General features: G+C 37.2%; 1 non-coding gene across 1 annotated transcript; it reads right to left on the bottom strand.

Moving 5' to 3' along the window:
• Positions 1 to 463: 463 nt before the first annotated feature.
• LOC140870889 (small nucleolar RNA R71) lies at positions 464 to 570 on the bottom strand. Its single transcript, XR_012147562.1, has one exon. It is a non-coding gene; the product is annotated as a small nucleolar RNA R71 (small nucleolar RNA).
• Positions 571 to 6,391: the final 5,821 nt, after the last annotated feature.

Here is a 6,391-nt window from a genome sequence, read left to right as displayed (position 1 = left end):
TTCCGAAAATCGAGAAAAATGCTAAAGCTTTGCGGAAAGCTAGAAGAGAAGAGTTGCAACAAATGGCTGAAGAAAGAGAAAGAGTTGTCAGTAATGCTTTGGTGCCAGACAAAGATCACTTTCGACCGATAATCAATAATCATTATTCTGGGATAGCTCGGCAAATATCATAGCAAATAATTTTGAGTTGAAGCCAACTTTGATTAATATGGTGCAGCAGAATCAGTTCAGGGGTGCAGCTATTGAAGATCCGAATTTGCATCTGCGCACTTTTTTGGAGATTGCTGACACAGTAAAAATTCATGTTGTTACTGAGGACACCATCAGACTACGATTGTTCCCGTTCTCTCTTAGGGACAATGCTCGTAGTTGGTTGCAATCATTACCTCTTGGGAGCATCACTACATGGGAGGACATGACATCTAAATTTTTGGCTAAGTAATTTCATCCTGCCAAGTCTGCCCAACTGAAAAATGAGATCACAACTTTCAAACAGCAAGATTATGAGCTACTGTATGAAGCATGGGAGCATTACAAGGAATTGCTTCGAAAGTGTCCAAATCATAATTTTCCAGATTGGGAACAGATTGAGTTATTCTACAATGGTTTGAATGGACCAACGAGGATTTCTGTGGATGCTGCTGCAGGAGGTTCAATATTTTCTAAATTTCTTGAACAGGCTTATGAGATACTTGAGCAAATGACAATTAACAGTTATCAGTGGCCGAGTGAGAGATCTGCGATAAGGAAGCCTGCTGGAATTTATGAGGTTGATGTGTTTACTGCTTTGAATGCTCAGATGACTACTATTTCTACACAGTTTGCTGCATTGACCAAAGGGAATCAAAGTTCTACTGAGACAACATCACTGGCGACTGCCGTAAATTTGCTGAAGGATTTGAGAGTGTGGAGCAAGCTCAATATGTGAACAACAGGAATTACAACAACTATCGAGGTAATCCTGTACCCAATCTGTATCATCCTAGTTTACTTAATCATGAGAATTTTTCCTATGCAAACAATAAGAATGTGTTGAATCCTCCACCGGGGTTCAATACTCAGAATGGTGAGGGTAAGGCATCTTTGGAAGATTTGGTGCATAATTTTATTTGCAAACAATAAGAATGTGTTGAATCCTCCACCGGGGTTCAATACTCAGAATGGTGAGGGTAAGGCATCTTTGGAAGATTTGGTGCATAATTTTATTTCAGAGTCTTCCACAAGATTTAAGAGGAATGAGAATAAGTTGGATAGTATGGAGACACACTTGACCAATGTGAGCGCTTATATAAAAAATCTTGAAACCAAAATTGGTCAACTGGCGAATGAATTGAATAATCAGCAGAGAGTTGTGTTCCCTAGAAATACTGAGGTTAATCCAAGGGAGCAATGCAAGGCTGTCACTCTTAGAAGTGGTAAAGAACTTGGGCTTGATAACCCAAAGGAAGTGGATGATGAGGAAGTTGATGAGATTGTGGTGGAGTCTGAAAAATATGATAGCAAAAAATCCAGCAAGTCTGCAGTTGTGCCTGAGAAACCGCCTGTGCCAAAAGCTGTTATGCCATATCCTCAGCGGTTCAAGAAAAAAAACATTGGATGAGAAGTTTTCTAATTTTCTTGACATCTTCAAGGAAATCCATATAAACATTCATTTCGCTGATGCTTTGGAGCAGAAGCCACACTATGAAAAATTCATGAAGGATGTGATGGGAAGAGGAAACTTGAAGAATTTGAGATGGTAAAATTGACCGAGGAGTGCAGCGCCATATTGCAAAAGAAATTGCCACAAAAATTGAAAGATCCAGGTATTTTTACTATTCCTTGTATAATTGATGGTGCAACTGTTAATAGAGCATTATGATATTTAGGTGCAAGTATTAATTTAATGACTTTGTCTATTTTCAGGTCTTTGAAACTTGGCGAGGTAAAACCAACCACGATTACTCTGCAGTTGGCTGATCGTTCTCTTAATTATCCTAGAGGAGTTGTTGAAGATGTACTGGTAAAAGTAGATAAGTTAATTTTTATTGCTGACTTTGTAGTGCTTGACATGGAAGAAGATCAAGATGTCCCTCTAATTTTGGGGAGACCATTCTTAGCGATTGGCAGGGAATTAATTGATGTGCAGGAGGGTGAATTAAATTTACAAGTTGGTGGTGAAGTTGTCACTTTCAATATCTATAAAACCATGAGAATAATTTTGTTGCAGGAATGGAGTTGGAGGATGCATTGGCTAGTTGTTTAATTAATTTTGTAACCCAGTTTGATGGGGATGATTGGGAACTTAGAGAGCAATTTCTTGCTCTTGAAAGTTTGCCAAAGGAAAAAGATGGCCAAGAAAAAATTAAAGCATTGCCTGAGGAGCCTAGCAAAGAGGTGCCAGTTTCTACTCCTGAATTAAAAGATTTGACAGGTCATTTATGCTATGCAATTTTGGGAGATAATTCGACTTACCCGATAATTATTTCACCACCTCTTACTCCTGATGAAAAAGATAAATTATTAAGATTTTTGAGGAAATTCAAATCTGCTTTGGGTTGGTCAATTTCTGATATCAAAGAAATTAGTCCCAATATTTGCATGCATAAAATTTTAATGGAGGAGTCATATAGTCCCTATGTTGATCATCAAAGGAGGTTAAATCCTGCGATGAAAGAAGTGATAAAAGCTGAGGTGTTGAAATTATTAAATGATGGTATTATATATGCTATATCTGACAGTTCTTGGGTGTCTCCAGTACAGGTTGTGCCGAAAAAGGGAGGTATGAATGTGGTTAAAAATGAGAAAAACGAGTTGATCTCGACTCGTACTGTCACTGGTTATAGAGTTTGCATTGATTATAGAAGGTTGAATAAGACTACAAGAAAAGATCATTTTCCTATTCCTTTTTATTGATCAAATGCTTGACATGTTGGCTGGTTAAAACATTACTTTTTTTTAGATGGTTATTCTGGCTAGAATCAAATTGCTATAGCGCCAGAAGACCGAGAGAAAAAAAACTTTCACATGTCCCTATGGTACATATTCTTTTAGGAGAATGACATTTTGGTTGTGTAATGCACCAACGACTTTTCAGCGGTCCATGATGGCAATTTTCTCGGACATGGGGGAGGAAGTAATGAAAATTTTTATGGATGATTTTTTGGTTTTTGGGTCCTCTTTTGATCATTGTTTGCACAATCTGACCCTTGTTTTGCAGCGCTGCCAAGAGAAAAATCTAGTGCTTTATTGGAAAAATGTCACTTCATGGTGCAAGAAGGAATAGTACTTGGACATAAGGTGTCATCTAATGGGCTTGAGGTGGATCGAGCAAAAGTGGTAGCAATTGAAAAGCTTCCACCGCCAAATAATGTGAAAGCCATTAGAAGTTTCTTGGGACATGTCAGGTTCTATCGTTGCTTTATTAGAGATTTTTCTAAGATTACTAAGCCCTTATGTAATTTGTTATAAAAAGATACGTCTTTTATTTTTGATGATGCGTGTTTGCAGGCGTTCATGAAAATTAAGGATGCACTAATTTTTGCGCCTATTATGATCGTGCCTGACTGGAAAGAGCCGTTTGAGGTGATTTGTAATGCTAATGATTATGCTGTAGGAGCAGTTTTGGGGCAAAGAAGAGACAAGATGTTTTGGAAGATTTATTATGCCAGCCGCACTCTTGATGGAGCACAACAAAATTACACTACTACTGAAAAATAGATGTTGGTTGTGGTGTTCTCATTCAAAAAATTCAGGTCCTATATCATTGGCTCTATAGTAATTGTTTATACTAACCATGCATCAATTCGTTATCTCTTTGCCAAGAATGATGTCAAGCCAAGACTGATTTGGTGGATACTCTTACTACAAGAGTTTGATTTTGAAATTAGAGACAAGAAAGGGAGTGAGAATTTAGTGGCGGATCATCTGTATCATTTGGAGTTGGAAGGAAAAGCTGAATATGAACTCATCAAGGAACAATTTCCTGATGAGCATCTTTTTGAGGTAAATTCTGAACTACCTTGGATTTCTGATTTTTCTAATTTTCTTTCTTGTGGTGTTTTGCCTCCAGATCTTAATCACCACCACAGGAAGAAATTTTTACATGATGCCAAGTTTTATCTGTGGGATGATTCGTTTGTGTACAAGAAGTGTTCGGATCAAATGATAAGATGATGTGTAGATGAAGCTGAAGCAAAAAATTTTTTGGAACAATGTCACTCTGCACCATATGGTGGTCACTTTGGAGCCTCACGGACAGCCGCCAAGGTACTTCAGTCTGGTTTTTATTTGGCCAACTTTATTCAAAGACATTTATACCTTGGTAAAATCATGTGATAAATGTCAAAGGATGGGGAATATATCTAGGCGTCATGAATTACCTCTCACAAATATTTTTGAAGTTGAATTATTTGATATGTGAGGTATTGATTTTATGGGACCATTTCCTATATCCTTCAGGCAATCTTATATTTTATTGGTTGTTGATTATGTTTCGAAATGGGTGGAAGAAATCGCCACCCCCACTAATGATGCTCGTATAGTGGTGAAATTTGTGCAGAAAAATATTTTCAGAAGGTTTGGAACGCCAATGGCCATTATCAGTGATGAAGGTATGAATTTTTGCAATAAAATCTTTAATTCATTACTGACAAAATATGGTGTTAGGCATAAAGTGGCATGTGCATACCATCCTCAAACAAATGGGAAAGCTGAAATATCCAACCAGGAAATCAAGAAAATTCTGGAAAAGACTGTTAACACGAACCGAAAGAATTGAGCAATCAAGTTGGATGATGCACTATGGGCATATTGGACTGCATTCAAAACTCCGATTGGCATGTCGCCATATAGGCTGGTCTTTGGTAAAGCATGTCATCTTCCAGTGGAGTTAGAGCATCGAGCGTATTGGGCGGTGAAAAAGCTGAATTTTGATATGAAGGCTGCTGGAGAAGAGAGATTATTGCAATTGCATGAGATCAAAAAGTTTCGTAATCATTCTTACGAAAATTTCAAGCTCTACAAAGAACAGACCAAAAAGTGGCATGACAAATTATTATTGAAGTGAGAGTTCGAGCCTGGAAAACATGTATTATGTTGTGAAAATTACTCGCAAGCGTACGAGTGTCAAGTTTTAATATAGTGAAAGAGAGAGTGTCGATCCCACAAGGAGTAAATTGAAAATATTCAATACTTGTAATTAAAATAGTCTTAATTTTATTTAGAAAATTGAACTTTAGAGGTTTGATGACAAATTAAATAAATAAGGTTATAAAGCATGCGCACACTCAATCCTTAATAAATTATCAATCAGAGAGAAATAGTCTAGAGGTTTTGATTTCACATGGTCTCGACAATGTTCATTCCTAATTAATCTATTTTCATGAGTTCATTTCAATTAATAACCAAGAGCACATAAATTATACTATTTCCCTCTCCCGAGTATCAAATAAAGTGTATCAACCACCGATCAATTCTAATATTCCTATTGAGAATTTACGTGTAGTGATATGTGTAAAACAATGTTCTTTCTAGGCTCTATTAAAGTTATAAACTCTTCCGAGATAAATAAACAATTAATAGTGTGAATTCTATTGATCCTATTCTAAATCCCCTCTCCCGAGTGCCGGATTCTAAATAAATATGGCAAATCAATTTATGGCCAGTAAATTGAAAAGACTTTCAAAACTAGAATCACAATTAATTTAGATGAACTCAATTCAATAAAATCAAAAATTCATAAACATGTCTTGACCAGGCTGCATCAACCTCTAGACTTAAAAGTTAAGTTCATAATCAAAAATAGTTGAAACCAGTTCATATTCATGAAACTAGACATCAAATCAATAATATAAATTCAAGAGAAAGAAAACAAATCCAAATATTCGATCTTCCGTGTCCGGACGATCTATCTTCGTCTTTGTTCAAAATATTCTTCCAACTTGTGCAAAATTTTCTCTTCCAAAGTCTCCAAAATATTCTCTCGATCGATCCTTGATTTGTTTCTCTCTATGCGGCGGCTTCCCCTTCAATTGTGTGCAAAAGAATCCCTTTTATATGTGCTTCAAATCCAATAAATAAAAGCCCACGAAAGTCCGAAGGTTTCCTTCCCGAAAAACCCAAAAAACTGACTTTCGCGATGGCTCGCCCGCGCCTGAAGAGAGGGGCGCCCGCACATGACTCTCTGTCTCTGGATGCTCAAATTTTGCCCTGAGGCACGCCCGCGCGTGAATGAAGCGCGCCCGCGAATGTCTCTCGGGTTAGAAAATCAGCATCGCGCGACAATTTTCAAAAACTCATATCTCACAATCTATCCGTCGGATTGAGCTGAAATTTTGACAGTAGCTTCAAAACATTCTAAAATTTATTCTTGACAGTGGAGATTGGATTTTGATGCCTCAATAATGCCCAG

The sequence above is a fragment of the Henckelia pumila genome, unplaced genomic scaffold, assembly GCF_033568475.1.
Source record: "Henckelia pumila isolate YLH828 unplaced genomic scaffold, ASM3356847v2 CTG_270:::fragment_3, whole genome shotgun sequence".
In the NCBI taxonomy this organism is placed as follows: Eukaryota; Viridiplantae; Streptophyta; class Magnoliopsida; order Lamiales; family Gesneriaceae; genus Henckelia; species Henckelia pumila.
This window is presented reverse-complemented; position numbering and strand designations above follow the sequence as displayed.